Raw genomic sequence first — 20,834 nt, 5'->3', positions numbered from 1 at the left:
GATAGTTCAGGTTTCCTCATGACAGACTTCAGCGGGTACTTGGTCACAACATGTATGGTGTAGGATTCAAAATAGGGGCGCGGCTTATAAGATGCTACTACCAGAGCTAGTACTAGTTTTTCGAGAGATGTGTACCTGGTCTCTGCTGGCAGCAGAGACTAACTTACATAGTATACTGGCCTCTGTTCCTTCTCTTGCTCTCTGACAAGAACAACACTCACTGCCACCTCTGTGACGGCCAGGTAGAGGTACAGTGGTTCTCCTGGTTCCGGTTTTCATAGCAGTGGTGGGTTGCTGAGGTAGTGTTTCAGCTCTCTGAATGCTTGCTCGTGATCTGCAGTCCACTCGAACTTTTGGCTCTTCCTCAGTATGTCGTAGAATAACCTGCACTTATCTGAGGATCTTGAGATAAACCTGCTCAGGGCTGCTACTTTGCCAGCTAATCTTTGAACGTCCTTAGGCTTTTCAGGTGACTCCAATTGCAAAACAGCCTTGATCTGCTCGATGCTGGCTTCTATCCCTCTTTGTGTTATAATGTAGCCTATGAATTTGCAAGAGGATACCCCGAAGGTGCATTTAGATGGATTTAGCTTCATTTTGTATTCCCTCAGGGTGCTGAATGTTTCTGCCAAGTGTTGCATATGATCTTCGGCTTTCTCTGATTTCACCACCATATCATCGATGTATACTTCCATAGTTCTTCCTATCTGCTCTTTAAACATGCGGTTGACCAGCCTTTGATATGTTGAGCCTGCATTCTTTAGGCCAAATGGCATGACGTAGTAATAATATATTCCTCTCTCAGACATGAATGTCGTCTTCTCCTGGTCTGCAGGATCCATTTTGATTTGATTGTAACCCCTCCATGCGTCCAGAAATGTCAGCATCTCATGTCCAGCTGTTACATCTACCATTGCATCGATATGAAGCAGTGGGAAGGGATCTTTAGGGTATGCTTTGTTGAGGTCGGTGAAGTCCACGCATACTATCCACTTTCCATTCTTCTTAGGTACTACCACCACGTTGGACAACCACTCTGGAAATTTTACCTCTCTGATTTTCCTTGCTGCCAGAAGGCTATCTACCTCTTGATTAATTACCTTATTTCTTTCTGTTGCAAACTACCTTCTTCTCTGCTGGATGGGTTTACACTTTGGATCCACACTGATTTTATGCGTTATGATGGACGGGTCTATACCTATCATGTCGTCGTGCGACCATGCGAAACAGTCCATGTTATCTTGCAGAAATTTGATTAGTTGTTGCCTCAAGCTTCCTGTGCATCCAGCTCCAATTAGCACAGTTTTCTCTGGGTGCAGCTTGTCTAGGTTGATTTGATCTAGTTCTTCAGCTGGGGGCTCAATGTACCCATCCCGGACAGGTTGCTTCTATAATTACTATATGGGAGAGCTGGCAGTGCACTTTAATGCCCTCTTGTAGCAGCCTCTAGCTTCCTCCTGATCTCCTTGTATTGTCTCTACCCCCCATGGTGTGGGGAACTTTATGCACTGATGGTACGTTGAAGGGACTGCTTTCATCTGGTGTAGCCACGGCCTTCGCAGGATGACATTGTAGGTAGAGGGTCTGTTTATGACCAGGTATTTGACTTGCTTGTTGACCCCTCCCACATAGGTTGGGATGACTATCTCGCCCAACGAGTTGGCTGTTCCTCCGCTGAAGCCTACCAGCGGGATAGTTTTCTTCTGTAAATCATTCTCGCTGAATCCCGTGTTTTCTATAGTCTTCAGCATGATCAGGTTAACCGAGCTGCCTGTGTCTACCAAGACCTTTCTAACTGTGCAGTTAGCCATTCACAGGGTGATTATGAGTGCATCATGATGTTCCCGCTCGTCATATGTATCTCCTTCATCAAAGGTAACAGCTGGTAGATCACTGTGAGAAATTCTGCAAGATCTTGCTAGTCTATCTCCTTTGGTCTCGGTGGCATGTCTTTTAGCTACTGAGTAAATTAGCCCGCTTAGATCTAAGCCGCCTGTTATCACGTTTATGATTTTGGTGCATGTGGGTGGAGTTGCAGGCTTTGTGGAGCCTACCTTATCCTGTTGCTTGCCCCCTCGTGGTAATAGGTGGCTCAGCTCACCTTGCTCATATAGGCGCTTGATCCCTCTTCGCGGTGTGTAGCAGTCTTCAGTGTTATGCCCGATGTCACGATCGAACTCGCACTTCTTTTTGCTATCTTTCCGCCATCCCTGTCCTTCTACTGGTGGTTTAGGCCACCTTACTCCATATCCCATCTTCCTGAGTACCTTCATAATTCCTCTGATGCCTGTAGTGAATCCGTACTCTACCAGAGTAGGGAGTTGCCTATTTTCTTCGATTCTGTTAACTCCCCTTCCATATGGCCTATACCTTTCGTCCCTTTTACTTGTAGATTGTTTTCTTCCTGACTTTTCTACGGCTGAGGTGCTGGAGACGCTTGGTGTATTAGGCAGGCTGGTTCTAGCTAGAATGTCTTCCTCCAATCTGATTGTGGCTGCTGCCTTTTCTTGTACCGTTCAAAGCTATGACAAGGGTGCATAGTTAGCTGCTTGTGTCGAGTCATGGTGGAGGCCTCTCCGAAAGCTTCTCTCGCCGTTGAAACAAAGACATTCCCGTCGCCACCTTCTCGTTGTTGAATCTAGTATTGTATTCTCCAATGGTTTCTCCTGCCCCCTGGACATTTCTGTATAAATCTCCTGCATGCTTTTGCAGCTTCCGGCTGCTTGCAAACTGTTGGGTAAATGCGTTTACCAACTCAGCAAATGTGGAGATCGACCCGTTGGGTAGACTCACAAACCATCGAAGTGCCAGCCCCATTAAGGTGGATCCGAATCTTTTAAACGTGCAAACTTCCTTGACCTGCCCTACGGCTATTACTGTCATCATCTTCTGCTTGTACTGGCTTATATGGTCAAAGGGATCTGATGTGCCGTCAAAGAGAGGCATATTTGGATTTGTGAATTCCTTTGGCATGGCTGTGAGGGATATGGCATCCACGAATGGCGAGTCGGCATAACTGTCGGGTGTTGCTTTCTCAAGTGGCGGTGGCAATCATGGAACCCTGCTTAGCATCTCTCTTAACTCCAAGTACTGTTGATTTGTTATGCTGCCTGACTCTGGGGTCCGCCTATCAGCCGCTTGCTGATTCAATGCGCTACCTCCTGGCCCAAACTCTTGAAGGTTCTGATGTGTTCCGGTAGCTAGGGGGTTGAGATTACAATTGTTCCTTGCCGCCAGTTCACCTGCGGGTTTACCGGGGACCCTACTCCAGGTGTCTGGCCGGTTGCTACGAAATTATCAACAAGGGTGCCACCTGTTCGTGCTTCCACGTGGCTGGCTGGCGGCCAGTTATCTGGTGTGAGATATCCCAGCCCTTGTGGGGTTATTCTTTCATCTGACGATACTGTAGCTAGATCCAGCCTTGTTACTAGTTCAGCTGGTACCTGTTGAGGCGGATTCCTGCTGCCTGATGCCCTCTGTGTTGGATCCACTACTGGAACTCTTCGTTCACCTACCTTGCTTGCTGATGTGGCAGATTGCTGCTTCAGAATGTCTAACTGTGCCTAGAGCTCTCTGTCTCTTTTCCTTGTTTCAGCTTCAGCTTTCTTCTGGTCTTCTCTCATGTTTTCCATGGCTTTTTGAAGGTTCTCTATGCCAGCGAGCAAGATTTGTGTTGGACTGGGCGGTGGGGTGAGGCCTGAGCTCGCTGTTCCTTTATCTGATCTGGCTTGGGTTGTAACAGCAGGGGTTTTAGGAGGCAAAGAAGTTTTTGCCGTAGGTATGGTTCTTGAGGTGTGCCCAAGAGCTTGCGTTGACACCGTTGATGCCGGGTTTTGAGTATAATTCGGTGGCAACTGAAGGAAATGTAGATTCATATACATATTAACATACTCATATATGTATAAAATAATTTGTCATAAAATTAAAACGGATTTTATGCATGCAAACAATAATATAAAAGAAGAGAAATAATGTCCTTACATTGTTGATTTCGGATTTAAGGGCACAAAAGAGATCACCTTTCTCTTTTGATCTTGAGCTTTTCCTTATGGATGAACAAGATCTAAGTATAAGATCTCTCCCTAAGCTTTATACCCAAGGCTTCTCTTAATTTGATTAATATTACAAATACTAGTATAATATTAATCAAGGTAGAAAATTGAACCAAAACTTTTATAAAACACTTATATGTTTCGGTTTTTAAGAGAGAAGAAGAGAGGATTTTTCTTCTCACTAGAACTTATATTTGGATGAGTAAATTGGAATGAATAATAATACACTACTTTTAGTATATTATTAGGTAAAATTATAGAGAAAACAATGATCATTTTTCTTCCCCAAAACCGTGTAAGAGGAGCCTTTAGGGTGAGCCAATGCATGCAAGTGTTGTTCTTTACAATACATAATAGGCTTGCATGGCTAGGAAATAAGGTAATCATTGTGTTTACCATTATCTTAATCAAACACAATATTAGCCTATTTCTTCCCCTAATTTCGGCACAATGGATAATATAGAGTCCATATTATTTTTGTCAATTTGTCAATATGTCACATGTCATATGTGACATAAATTTGTTATGTAATTTTTAACATATTAAAAATCAACGTATTAATAAAATACGTCACATACAAATATCGACTTAGTAATATCATAATTACTTGTACCAAAAATTTTACCAATTTATAAATCACAACTGATTGTATTTATAACAATTCATTCAATTTAATTGTTACTTTAAACAATTATTTCATCCGAGTAATGATACAATTCAATTACTCAGACCGTATCTTATTTAATCACATTTCAATATGATACGTAAATTTTACTTCCAAAATCGTCCGTCAATTTTCAAATAATTTAATTAACTCGTAACGTTATACGATTAATTAAATAATCAATTAAGAGTGTTGCCCTATAGGTATGACCTAGGGGTCAATCGATCACCACCGTCACACGACAAGTAATGTCAAACTCTAGTCACCCAATCATTACCGATATATGTTGACCAGTTGACAGTAACAAAATTACTTCCCAATTGTATTCTTTAAAATGAGATTTAATAATGATATTTAAATCATGTGATCGCACTATTGTTGAGGACACATTTCCCAACAATCTCCCACTTGTCCTCGACAAGTGTGCGTCACCAATTCTCTTGTCCTATTACTATCTCCCACTCAATGCAAGGTGTCTTTCGTGTCGTACTTGCAAGTGATCATATCGAGAGTGGTTTCCTCGATCCGGAGAATAATCGATTGACCAGACTTATCTATCATAGATACTTTCCGAGCGTGGCCACGCATTTCCAGTTCATTACTCCTCGAGTGGCCCTGAGATATTGTTATAACCCTGACAAGAGGTGGACAATTCCTATCGCACTCATTCCCTTCGACTAGCCACAGCCATCATAACCCAAAATATGCCCATTTGACCCCATTTACGAAGGTCGTAGTAACACAAATCAAAGTTAATCTGAAACTGTGCCATCTTAGGCGAATAGTCTTTAGTCAAAAGAATCGACTCATTAGAATATTATAGTAGCTCTCGCCACGACCAGGCTATATAAATTTGCCAGAACTCTATAAGCGGTCATTAGGCCCGACAAAATGTTCCTAACATTCTGCCTATGTGATCGACTAGTCATCTCACATGACTCTATGGCACTTGAACTTGCCATCAATCGCCTCACACTCTAGTCACTTCGAGACGTCACCTCATACAAGTGACTATGGGCAAATACTATGTTAATCCGTGTTCACTTTAACGGGGTTCTATTGTCTCTACAACCCGTATGGATGTAACAAAGTATAAATTAAAGATAAAAGACAAAAGTGATTATGAACATGAACAAAAACAACACTTTTATTTCATTTCAAAATCTAATAGAAATTTGGTACACGTTTAAGTCCCATGGACGTAACATGCCCATCATGCTTAGCCTGCGATAAAGGCTTGGTGAGCGGATCGGCTATGTTGTCATCCGTCCCAACCTTACAAATCGCAATTTCATTTCTTTCAATGAAATCTCTTATTACATGATACTTTCTAAGTACATGTCTAGATATATTACTAGACTTTGGCTCCTTAGCTTGGAAGATCGTCCCACTATTATCACAATAGAGAGTGATGGGATCATTGGCGGTAGGTACTACTTTTAGACCTTCCGTGAATTGCTTGATCCACATAGCTTCCTTGGCGCCTTCGATCTTGCTATGTACTCACCTCCGTTGTCGAATCCATGATTCTGACTTCCTTGAAGCTTCTCCACTTACGGCACCACCATTGAGCATGAAAACAAAACCACTTGTGATTTCATGTCATCTCTATCTGTTTGAAAACTTGAGTCCGTGTATCCAGTAACACGCAACTCGGTGTCTCCTCCAAACACAAGGATAGAATCCTTAGTTCTTCTCAAGTACTTAAGGATGTTCTTGACAACAATCCAGTGACTCTCACCTGGATTTCCTTGATATCTACTCGTCATGCTCAAGGCATACGAGACATCGAGACGTGTGCATATCATGGCATACATGATTGATCCAACAGCGGAAGCATAAGGGATCAACTTCATGCGTTCAACATCATGGGGCTCGGAGGGAGATTGAGTCTTGCTCAATATCGTCCCGGTTACCATAGGTACCAAACCCCTTTTGGATTTGTCCATCTTTGAACCGTCGAAGAATCTTATCGACATAAGACTCTTGACTTAGTGCCAATATCCTCTTGGGTCTATCTCTATAGATCCGGATACCTAATATGCGTTGTGCCTCTCCTAAATCCTTCATTTGGAAGTGGTTACCTAACCACTTCTTAACGAAAGACAACATCGGAATATCATTTCCAATGAGTAGTATGTCATCGACATACAAGATTAGGAACACAACATTGCTCCCACTAAATTTCATGTATAAACATGGTTCCTCAACATTTCGAGTGAAACCATTTTCCTTTATCACATCATTGAATCGATGATTCCAACTTCTTGATGCTTGCTTAAGACCATAAATGGATCTCTTAAGCTTGCACACTTTGTTAGGATTTTTAGAATCAACAAAACCTTCGGGTTGTATCATGTACACCTCCTCTTCTAAATGCCCATTTAGAAAAGCGGTTTTGACATCCATTTGCCAAATTTCATAATCATGAAATGCGGCGATCGCTAACAAAATCCGTATGGATCTTAGCATGGCTACGGGGCGAAGGTCTCATCATAATGGAGACCTTGGACTTGGGTAAATCCTTTTGCCACTAGCCTAGCTTTGTAGACATCGTCATGTCCTTCTATGCCATTCTTGACTTTGAATATCCATTTGCATTGAAGGGTTCTTGCCCCTTTAGGCAAATCTACCAAGTCCCAAACTTGGTTTTCAAGCATAGAATCCATTTCGGACTTCATGGCTTCAAGCCATAAGGTGGAATTAGGACTAGAGATTGCGGCCTTGTAGGTGGCGGGCTCGTCACTTTCCATAAGCAACACATCGAGTGTTCCATCTTCCTCGATAAGTCCCACATATCGATCGGGATGGCGAATAACTCGGCCCGTCCTTCTTAGTGGAGGAGGTACAACCGCGTTAGACGACGAAGGAACATCTTCCTGCGTCTCTACCTCGGTTTGTGGCTCTTGAACTTCATCAAGTTCAAAATTTCTCCCACTGTCTCTTAGAAATAAATTCTCGTTCTAAGAAGACAACCTCGCAAGACACAAACACTTTGTTCTCTTGAGGTTTATAGAAATAGTAACCTCGAGAGGTCAAAGGATAGCCTACAAAGATGCACTTTTCAGATCTTGGGGCAAGCTTATTGTCGGGTTTAGCCTTGTCGTAAGCATCACATCCCCAAATTTTCATATAGGATAGATTAGGAACTCTTCCTTTCCATGTCTCAAATGGAGTCTTTTCGGTGGCTTTAGTGGGACTATTATTCAAAGATAGAATTGCAGTTTGGATTGCAAATCCCCAAAACGAGTTAGGTAACTCGGTTTGATTCATCATGGATCGAACCATATCAAGTAGGGTTCGATTTCTCCTTTCGGCAACACCATTCAGTTGTGGTGTTCCGGGTGGAGAAAGTTGTGATATAATACCACAACCTTTCAAGTGTGAATCAAATTCAAGGCTAAGGTATTCACCACCACGATCGGATCGTAGTGCCTTAATTCTTTTGTTCAATTGGTTCTCTACTTCGTTTTGAAATTCTTTGAATTTCTCAAACGCTTCACTCTTATGTTTCATTAAATAGATATACCCATATCTACTTAAATCATCGGTGAAGGTTATGAAGTAGTCATAATTCCCACGGGCGGTGATAGTCATTGGTCCACATACATTGGTGTGTATGAGTCCCAATAGCTCACTAGCTCGTGTCCCTTTACCGCTAAAAGGATTACGAGTCATTTTGCCAAGTAGGCAATATTCGCATGTACCAAATGATTGATAATCAAAAGGTGTAATCACATTAGTCGAAACTAATATTTTGATGCGATTCTCGTTTATGTGACCTAATCGACAATGCCAAATGAACGCTTCACTTGGGTCACTTGATTTGAGTTTCTTTGATTGAATGTTATAAATATCATTTATTGGATTTGAGGTCTCTAAAATGTAAATGCCATTAATGGAAGAAGCTTGGCCAATAACCAAATCATTCCTAGAAATAGTACAACGATTGTTCTTAATGACAAAACAAAAACCGTCCATGTCTAGCATGGCGATTGAAATAATGTTTTTAGAGAGCGTAGGCACATAAAAACAATTATGCAAATACAACTCAAATCCATTTGGCAAAGCTAGAACATAAGTTCCTTTGGATTCGGCCGCTACCCGAGCTCCATTTCCAAGGCGTAGATCCACATCTCCCTTGCTAAGCCTCTCCACATCTCTTAAACCCTGTAAATGATTACAAAGGTGAGAACCACAACCGGTATCTAGTACCCATGTCGTAGTGGAAGTATAATTTATATCAATAACATAAATTTCTTTAGGAATTGTACCTTTTGGAGTAATGAGTCCTTCCCTTATATTTCGCAAATACATAGGGCAATTCCTTAGCCAATGTCCCATGCCATAGCAATAATGGCACTCATCATTAACTTGCTTGAAGTTTTTGATTTTCTTTCCTCTCTTCTTGAACCTCTTGCCCTTTGAAGCAAAAACTTGATTGCTAGAGCTCCCACTAGCTTTGGCATCCTTATCTTCCAGAGATAAAGACCCTATAGATCGTATGAGGTAGTCTTCTTGAGACGGACTCACACGAGGTCTAGTGGTAGTGGGTGGTTTAGAAGTGGTGATGAAATTAAGGTTTCCATCCGAACCTATCCCGAAATGAAGTTCTCTAGTTGTATCGAAATTATTGTTGGAGCACACGTCGTCAAGAACATGGTGATATGACTCAATAGTTATAGGTGCGGTAGCATTTGATGGATTCATTGTAAAAACTACAAATATGGAGGAAAAGGAAATATTAACATTTGTCTTTTTGAATCATACTTGCAAATTAACAAGATATGAACATTTATATAGTGACCTCTACCCAACTATAATAAATGATTCCAAGACCCAAATTCATATCAACTTAGGCACGGGGTAGCCGATGCAACCTTCATTAATATAACTCGGTGGATTAACTTTTTAATCGATTCTACTTTTAGAACTCTTGGTCGATAAAATTACTCTAATATTTATCTATAGCCCAAAACACATCAACAAGGGCACGGGGTAGCCGATTCAACCCTTATTAATAACTTTTGTTGAGTTCAATCCAAATTTCGAATGAATGTGTCCATTATCCAAACCCACATCAACTTGGGCATGGGGTAGCCGATACATCCCTTATCAACATGAATTCGGTGGATTAACATTCATCACCCACTTCCCCTACGTAACAAGGTTTGTACCCCGGGGTAGCCGAGAGCACTCCCTCGCGAAATAGGTTTTCATGGTTTCTACTATTTGGTAAGGCTATGTCTCAATTGTTTGTTTTAGCGAGAGGTCATGTCAATTTATTATCTATCACGTTTTAAGTGAACTAAAGCGGTGAACTACGATAATTATAATTGACACGGTCGATAAACTCGATAAAATAAGGATGCATGTTTTAGTTATGGCGATTTAGCGATGCATGTGACATAAAATAAAATGCAAGCATAAAGATAAAAATCCTAGTATGGCCTTTCCTAAAATAGAAAAACTATTTAACTATTACATATTCGGAAATCAACTCCATTGGTCCCTTGAACTTCGGTTGTGGCACGCATCTCGAGGTAACACCGTCTTTATGTATCGCCATTCTTGAAGAAATCCGTATAGTGGAACTCCGGAATGAATAAAATTACATAATAAATTACATAATTTCCTATTATACATTTGTAACTAAAATAAAATAAATCTATTAAATTACAAAACGGTGATACGAGATCACAATAAAAATACAACCGAATCGATATTCCCATACATTTCGGGAAATACCAATTAAAATCTAAGGCCATACTAAGTAAAATTACATAATTCAAAATTACATAAATTAAAATTATGACAATCATAAAGAAAAATGCAGCATTATAATATGTATGAACATGCTCAATTTTAATGCTAAATCGCCTTTAATTAGCCAATATCGTATATTACTCGGTTTTTACGGATTTGCGTGATTTCAACATTTTATAATCACAAAAATACATAAACTCATATTTATGCATAAGTTAATTACCCTAACCTCTTAGGACTCAAAATTTAGTCTTCACTAATAATTTGACCATAATTAACCTATATTTACAAAATTGTTCATAAATGGACCAAAAATTACAAAATAAGCTATTAAAACTTCAAATAAATCCAAAAATTCCAAATAAATTCAAAATTTGAAATTTAAACTCATGAACATTCTGGAAAAATTCCATGACACTCATAATGTTCAAAATCTTTAGGTTTAAAAATTTCGAAAATTTACCGGAAAAACAATGTTGCGGTTTATCGATTTATAATAAAATAAACATAAAAACATGGAAAAATTATTTTCATTAACTTTTCAATTTTATATCTGAAAAATATAATAAAATGAAACATTAGACGTTTTTCCTAAATCATAGATTATGTTTTTATTAATTTTCACTAATAATGTCACTATTTATGCCATTTTTCTTCCAAAAATTCATAAATCATGCAAAAAGACTTCTTTATAGCCAATTATTTTACACATATCTTGTAAAATTGCATGTGACAACATATTAATTTTCTATGACCAGATTCGAAATTTAACTCATATTAACCTATTTTTCACTTAAATCCGAATTTAATAATGAAAAATTCATTTTTCGAGCATAACAAGTCCAAAAATTATGAAACTTTACAGGTTATCTCAAAATAATATATGTGACAATATATCCAAAAATCAACTTAAAATTCGAAGTATAGCTAATTTTCGACCAAAAATGACATTTTTACTCATAAAATCACATTTAAATGCCATTATTGTAAAATATTAACAATAAAAATCCGAAAAATTAACCAAAATATCCTAAAACACTTTAGGACCAGAAATATTAACATGCATGTAATAATTTCGTGATATATCATAATAACACGAATTTTACAAGTTTTATTTGTTATTCATATAACTCGGAAAAACTTTTAACCAATTTGCATGCAAACAACCGTGGCTCTGATACCAATTGAAGCAAATGTAGATTCATATACATATTAACATACTCATATATGTCTAAAATAATTTGTCATAAAATTAAAACGGATTTTATGCATGCAAACAATAATATAAAAGAAGAGAAATAATGTCCTTACATTGTTGATTTCGGATTTAAGGGCACAAAAGAGATCACCTTTCTCTTTTGATCTTGAGCTTTTCCTTATGGATGAACAAGATCTAAGTATAAGATCTCTCCCTAAGCTTTATACCAAAGGCTTTCTCTTAATTTAATTAATATTACAAATACTAGTATAATATTAATCAAGGTAGAAAATTGAACCAAAACTTTTATAAAACACTTATATGTTTCGGTTTTTAAGAGAGAAGAAGAGAGGATTTTTCTTCTCACTAGAACTTATATTTGGATGAGTAAATTGGAATGAATAATAATACACTACTTTTAGTATATTATTAGGTAAAATTATAGAGAAAACAATGATCATTTTTCTTCCCCAAAACCGTGTAAGAGGAGCCTTTAGGGTGAGCCAATGCATGCAAGTGTTGTTCTTTACGATACATAATAGGCTTGCATGGCTAGGAAATAAGGTAATCATTGTGTTTACCATTATCTTAATCAAACACAATATTAGCCTATTTCTTCCCCTAATTTCGGCACAATGGATAATATAGAGTCCATATTATTTTTGTCAATTTGTCAATATGTCACATGTCATATGTGACATAAATTTGTTATGTAATTTTTAACATATTAAAAATCAACGTATTAATAAAATACGTCACATACAAATATCGACTTAGTAATATCATAATTACTTGTACCAAAAATTTTACCAATTTATAAATCACAACTGATTGTATTTATAACAATTCATTCAATTTAATTGTTACTTTAAACAATTATTTCATCCGAGTAATGATACAATTCAATTACTCAGACCGTATCTTATTTAATCACATTTCAATATGATACGTAAATTTTACTTCCAAAATCGTCCGTCAATTTTCAAATAATTTAATTAACTCGTAACGTTATACGATTAATTAAATAATCAATTAAGAGTGTTGCCCTATAGGTATGACCTAGGGGTCAATCGATCACCACCGTCACACGACAAGTAATGTCAAACTCTAGTCACCAATCATTACCGATATATGTTGACAATGTGTGATAACAAAATTACTTCCCAATTGTATTCTTTAAAATGAGATTTAATAATGATATTTAAATCATGTGATCGCACTATTGTTGAGGACACATTTCCCAACAGCAACGACGGTTGAATACTCCCTGACACGACTTCTGAGACTTGCTTATCCATGGTGTATTTAGATTATCAACGATTGACGACCACAATGCCTCACTGTGGGCACCAAACTGTTTAGGTGATTTTTACCAAGTTAATTGTATTAGGTCAATGCGGTCTTACTCATTGGTTGCTTGATTGATCGTTTGTATTTGATGTTTAAATAAGGAAATAAAGTACGGAATGTAAATTGACACGTAAGATTTGGTGACGCGGAAAACCCAATGTGGGAACAACCGCAGGAGAGACGGTACCCTGCCAAATATTGCACTATCTTTGAATGGGAGGATGAATACAATTAATGCGTAATGTAAATCTTGCTAGCATGAGGTATTGTGTGAGATCTTGAATCTTGAATGTCCTCCTTTGATTGCTTCCTTGGCTATTTATAGGGTAAGAACCCTAGGTCTATCCTACCATGTTTATGGAAAGGAATATAACTTCCATAACAACTCTTTCCATATCTCACTATCTCCCTCAATTCTCCTTGATCTCCCTGAATGCTCCCTGACTTCTTCCTGACTTATCTTCCCTAAACACGGATGCTTCCTTCAGTGGGCTTTGGCCTCCTTCTTTACATGCCTGCTGGCCCATTACCCCTCTCAGCGCCCTTGCTCCCAATCGTGGGCTCCCCTTCTTCCACTCCTTCCTCTATGATCCATTACTTACTAAGTGGGCTTTCCTTATTGTGTAAATTTTAGCCCAAACACAAAGCTGCACTCAAATATGAGTTAAACAAAAAGCCCGTGAGACTCGGTCCAATAATAGATCCAACAAAAATAGGAAAGTTGAGAGAAACATGGAGTAGGCGCTGAGGAGGAGCGGGTTAAAGGGAACAGCTATAAATACGAAGGAGAGGCAAAGCAGCAAGGCATTCAATGAATCATTCACTCACACTTCAAGTCTGAACACTAGAAAATATCACTCATCATCGCGCAAGAGCATTAGTCATTATTTCCCTCAAAATTGTATCATTACATTGCTCCTCCGCAGTACTCCAGAAGTCATAGTGCATACATTTGGTGGAATACCAACTCCCCCCGCGGTTTTTCCCACATTCAGGTTTTCCGCGTCACCAATTTCTTATGTCTTTTACTTTTTTGCATTCTTTATTTTGTTCCGCCAGTTTGCAAGTACGATCTCATTACCTTAAAATTGACTAACAATAGACTGCTTTAACCTACCTAAGACAAAGTAACTATTAGGTAATTTTTTACCAAAACAAGATGTGCACATTAGCAATCAACACGAATCAAATGAAACCAAATGTGAATCACATACCTTTGGGGACACCTTAGCTCCGTTAAAATCCTAGCGTGAGAGAGAACAAAAACACACACTAGTCAAAACGTCGTTTTCCCAATATCTTATAATAGAGATTATAATTCACCAAAACTGCACAAGTTATAATGCAAATAAGAATGTATGAAAAAAGAAACCATACAAGAGACAATAGAAGGTAAAAAAGATTCAACTAGAAACAATTCTAGTAAGGAAGAGATTTGGTGGGAAAAACCTACAAATGGTTTCCTAAAGCTAAATTTTGACGGATCGAAAATAGAAGGTAATAAAGCTTCTTTTGGATACTCTATAAGAGATTACAATGGTAAAGTCGTTTTGTTGGGAGCAAAAAAGTGTGAATCCAATAGTATCCTTGTTGCGGAAGCACTTGCTTTAAAAGAAGGTATTTTAGCAGCTAAATACTTAAGAATCTCAAAGTTAATTGTGGAGGGTGATAACTTATGTGTTGTTAACTCGATTCGAGGTATTTGGCAAATTCCGTGGGAAATTTCTAGTATTATCTGAAGGAAAAGTAGATCTATATACTTAACATAATCATATATGTTTTAATTTAATTTGTCATAAAATTAACAAGTGATCTTATGCATGCAAACTAATTAATAAAATAAAGAAGAAACATCCATTCTTACATTGGAATTTCGGTTCAAATGGGCACAAAAGAGATCTCCTTCTCTTTTGTTCTTGAGCTTTCCTTTTGGATGAACAAAGACCCAAGTATAGGATCTCTCCCAAGGATTAATACCCAAGACACACTCTTAATAAAATTAATATAATGTATACTAGATAATATTAATTTTTTAAGAAAAATTGACCCAAAAATATTTGGTATCTCACCCAAAACCGGTTGAGAGAGAGGAATGATAGAGGAAATTTTTTCTCTTTCTAAAACTCTTGTTTTTAGATTGTAGGAATGAATAATTATCACTAGTATTTTTCTAAGTAAATATTAGATAAAATAAGAAGAAAAATCACAAGGATTTCTCTTCCCAAAACCAGTGGGAGTGGAGGAAAAATAGAGCCAATGCATGCCCATGGTTGTAGAATCCGCGGTTACAGCTTCCTTGAAGCTTCTCCAGCTAACGGCACCACCATTGAGCATGAAAACAAAACCAGCTTGTGATTTCATGTCATCTTTATCTTTTTGGAAGCTTGAGTCCGTGTAACCATTAACACGAAGTTCGGTGTCTCCTCCAAACACTAAGATAGAATCCTTAGTTCTTCTCAAGTACTTAAGGATGTTCTTGACTGCAATCCAGTGACTCTCACCTGGATTTCCTTGATATCTACTCGTCATGCTCAAGGCATACGAGACATCAGGACGTGTGCATATCATGGCGTACATGATTGATCCAATAGCGGAAGCATAAGGGATCGTCTTCATGCGTTCAACATCATGGGGTTCGGAGGGAGATTGAGTCTTGCTCAATATCGTCCCGGTTACCATAGGTACCAAACCCATTTTGGATTTGTCCATGCTGAACCGTCGAAGAATATTATCAACATAAGACTCTTGACTTAGTGCCAATATCCTCTTGGATCTATCTCTATGGATCCGGATACCTAATATGCGTTGTGCCTCTCCTAAATCCTTCATTTGGAAGTGGTTACCTAACCACTTCTTAATAGAAGACAACATTGGAATATCATTTCCAATGAGTAGTATGTCATCGACATACAAGATTAGGAACACAACATTACTCCCACTAAATTTCATGTATAAACATGGTTCCTCAACACTTCGAGTGAAACCATTTTCCTTTATAACATGATTGAATCGATGATTCCAACTTCTCGACGCTTGCTTAATACCATAAATGGATCTCTTAAGCTTGCACACTTTGTTAGGATTTTTAGAATCAACAAAACCTTCGGGTTGTATCATGTACACCTCCTCTTCTAAATTCCCATTTAGAAAAGCGGTTTTGACGACATCCATTTGCCATATTTCATAATCATGAAATGCGGCAATCGCTAACAAAATCCGTATGGATCTTAGCATGGCTACGGGGGCGAAGGTCTCATCATAATGGAGACCTTGGACTTGGGTAAATCCTTTTGCCACTAGCCTAGCTTTGTAAACATCATCATGTCCTTCTATGCCATTTTTGACTTTGAATATCCATTTGCATTGAAGAGGTCTTGCCCCTTTAGGCAAATCTACCAAGTTCCAAACTTGGTTTTCAAGCATAGAATCCATTTCGGATTTCATGGCTTCAAGCCATAAGGAAGAATTAGGACTAGAGATTGCGGCCTTGTAGGTGGCGGGCTCGTCACTTTCCATAAGCAACACATCGAGTGTTCCATCTTCCTCGATAAGTCCCACATATCGATCGGGATGGCGAATTACTCGACCCGTCCTTCTTAGTGGAGGAGGTACAACCGCGTTAGACGACGAACGAACTTCTTCTTGCGTCTCTACCTCGGTTTGTGGCTCTTGAACTTCGTCAAGTTAAAAATTTCTCCCACTCTGTCTCTTAGAAATAAATTCTCTTTCTAAGAAGACAGCCTCGTAAGACACAAACACTTTGTTATCTTGAGGTTTGTAGAAGTAGTATCCTCGAGAGGTCGAGGGGTAACCTACAAAGATGCATTTTTCGGATCTTGGGGCAAGCTTGTTGTCGTTCTTAGTCTTGACTTAAGCATCACATCCCCAAATCTTCATATAGGATATATTGGGGATCCTTCCCGTCCACATCTCACATGGAGTATTCTCGGTGGACTTTGTGGGACTATTGTTCAAAGATCGAATTGCGGTTTGACTCGCAAATCCGCAAAACGAGTTCGGTAACTCGGTTTGACTCATCATGGATCGAACCATATCAAGTAGGGTTCGATTCCTCCTTTCGGCAACACCATTGAGTTGTGGTGTTCCGGGTGGAGTAAGTTGTGATATAATACCACAACCTTTCAAGTGTGAATCAAATTCAAGGCTAAGATATTCTCCACCACGATCGGATCGTAGTGCCTTAATCCTTTTGTTCAATTGGTTCTCTACTTCATTTTGAAATTCTTTGAATTTCTCAAACGCTTCACTCTTATGTTTCATTAAATAGACATACCCATGTCTACTCAAGTCGTCGATGAAAGTTATAAAGTAGTCATAATTTCCACGAGCGGTGATACTCATTGGTCCACATACATCGGTGTGTATGAGTCCTAATAGTTCACTAGCTCGTGTCTCTTTACCACTAAAAGGATTACGAGTCATTTTGCCAAGTAGGCAATATTCGCATGTACCATATGATTGATAATCAAATGGTGTAATCATATTAGTCGAAATTAATCTTTTGATGCGATTCTCGTTTATGTGACCTAATCGACAATGCCAAATGAACGCTTCACTTGGGTCGCTTGATTTGAGTTTCTTTGATTGAATGTTATAGATATCATTAGTCGGATTTGAGGTCTCTAAAATGTAAATGCCATTAATAGAGGAAGCTTGGCCTATAACCAAGTCGTTCCTAAAAATAGTACAACAATTGTTCTTAATGACAAAACAAAAACCGTCCATGTCTAGCATGGCGATTGAAATAATGTTTTTAGAGAGTGTAGGCACATAAAAACAATTATGTAAATACAACTCAAATCCATTAGGCAAAGCTAAAACATAAGTTCCTTTGGATTCGGCCGCTACCCGAGCTCCATTTCCAAGGCGTAGATCCACATCTCCCTTGCTAACCTCTTCACGTCTCTTAAACCCTGTAAATGATTACAAAGGTGAGAACCACAACCGGTATCTAGTACCCATGTCGTAGTGGAAGTATAATTTATATCAATAACATAAATTTCCTTAGGAATTTTACCTTTTGGAGTGATGATTCCTTCCCTTATATTTCTCAAATATACGGGACAATTCCTAAGCCAATGTCCCATGACATAGCAATAATGGCACTCATCATTAACTTGCTTGAAGTTTTTGATTTTCTTTCCCTTCTTCTTGAACCTTTTGCCCTTTGAAGCAAGAACTTGATTGCTTGAGCTCCCACTAGTTTTGGCATCTTTATCTTCCAGAGACAAAGACCCTATAGATTGTATGAGGTAGTCTTCCTGAGACGGACTCACACGAGGTCTAGTAGTAGTAGGTGGTTTAGAAGAAGTGATGAAGTTAAGGTTTCCATGTAACACCCCGATATTCAGAGGAGCCTTAACTAGGCCTTCCTTAGCATATAAGGGCGTTACCATCTCGGTTGCCCGAGGAAAGTAATTATCAAACGTCAATAAAAGAACTATTAAGTTATATTACAAGTGACTTAAACCAAAATACAAAACAAGGTACAACTCAAGACTACTCGCTATGACCATCATATGTCGTGAAGACTCATCCCGCCGGAATCCGCCTATCATCAACACCAACACTGCTAAGACCGATTGCTCACCATAAGGGATCACGGCGGACACATAACAAACAAACAACCACACAAGGTCGATGCGAGACAAGACAAGACAATAGCAACCACAAACAACAATACAACCAACGACACTAGTCACTACCACGACCTCGACAATCCAACCGAACTCATCATCGGTCTGTCCTTTGGACCGCCCGCCGATGGGGACCGCGGCCGTTCCCACCTAAGCCCCGCTCATCGTACGAGCGATAACCCCGCTCATTAATGTGCACATCCCCTTTCGTGGCGGGTTCCACGAAGGGCGAAACTAGGGCGTGAAGCCACTCCCGCAAGTGACTCCACTCACCCGAGGACGCACCTCGAGAACCATCAACAACGATCACAACCACAACCACAACACAATACAACTACCATGTCAAGCAACCACAATACTATCACAACGCGACCGACACACTAGACCGTCTCACAGAGACCGAGTAGGCGAACCTACCTTTAAGCAACCGCAACCAATCCACGCCGATAGATAACATATCCAGCGACCAAGCAAAGCCTATAACCACCATACAAACATCTATTACTACAAGCGAACCCTAACTATAGAGACAAAGGCACGGATGATGATTGTGACATACCTATTAGGGAGAGACAAGGCAAAAGACCGCTACCCGACTCAAGGGACGCTCTTCTAAGGCACAAGGATCTTCACAAGGGCTTCCATGGAGGTTTTGAGGTGAAGGGAAGGGAAAGAGGCGGCTGAAGGATAGGAGGAAAGTGGCGAAAGTGATTTGCGGATTTAACAAAACGCGATATATAACCCTCGGCTGAAACCGGGCACTCGATCGAGTACCCAACATACTCGATCGAGTAACCCCCTACTCGATCGAGTAACCTAGCTACTCGATCGAGTAGCCTCTACTCCATCGAGTACCACTCTTTCCACTCAACTCCAGATGACCCCGGCACCTAACTCTAAGGCTATTCTCGTTCCCAAGGTCAGTCAACGATGGTCAAAGGGTCCCTAAAAGGACGGGTATTACAGTCTTCCCCCCTTAAAAAGAACTTCGTCCCCGAAGTTCACCTCACCTACCTCCCGCTCACGACCTGGAAACAACACGACCTTACCAAACTTCCCGGCCAAACCAATACCTCTTGAAAATACCATTCCCCCCCCCCATGTCATCATCATCCCGTCCACAATTATACCTATCGACTCTTGCCACTATCATGCAAACTTTATCACAGTCAACCGTTATTTTATATATATATCAAACGTCCAACTTGTAATGCGAAACGTCACTCGTGATCTCCCAACATACCATAACAATTATCAAATTGTCAATCTAGAACATGACTCATATCAACTTTCATGTGGTGTGACTACTACCGCCTTGTTATTTGGCAATGTGATTCCATCATAACGAAACATACAACCACACTCACTTTCATTTTAAAGGACTAAGGTAATTCGTTATGCTAAGGCAGGTCATAACATCAACAACATTTTAAACCACTACCGACCACGTTATAAACACGCAAAACGTTATCCATACATGATACCAACAATATTACAAACAACTACTAACAACATTATGAACAAGCAAGATATTATTTAAAACAACTTTTTTTTTTTTTTTTTTTTTTTTTTTTTTTTTTTTTTTTTTTTTTTTTATTCCGCGACATTACTCTTCCCCTCTAAAAAGGAACTTCGTCCCCGAAGTTCACCACCTAAACTATTACGCATATTAACTATTATTTGCATCCGAACCATTAATGAGAGCCATATTATTTGTTGTGGACATTACTCGCTAATTACATACTCATTAATCTCGAGTCACCGGAATAACTAGTTACCGTTCACAACACATGTTAAAGATGATATGCACAATTATAGGCGGATTTGCAACTCCGATAAGTGGATCGTAATGAGGCGTATGCCATATTAAAGTAACGAGAAAATGATTACCGCTTCACTAATCGTAACAAGAAATTACCACCACATCACCAATTGTAACAATTATGCTTATAAAATTCTAATCATGACTTGTAATGTATGAAATTAACGGCTCAAAGGCGTTACGATGCACTCGCAACAACTTTAAACATTAAACTTGCAATTATAAAACAATTGAACATTTTGAATTTTCAAAAACCCCGTAATGTGATGACACTCGATCGAGTAAGTATCGGTACTCGATCGAGTGCCATGCTACTCGATCGAGT

The sequence above is a fragment of the Silene latifolia genome, chromosome Y (genome assembly GCF_048544455.1).
Source record: "Silene latifolia isolate original U9 population chromosome Y, ASM4854445v1, whole genome shotgun sequence".
Taxonomy (NCBI): domain Eukaryota; kingdom Viridiplantae; phylum Streptophyta; class Magnoliopsida; order Caryophyllales; family Caryophyllaceae; genus Silene; species Silene latifolia.
This window is presented reverse-complemented; position numbering follows the sequence as displayed.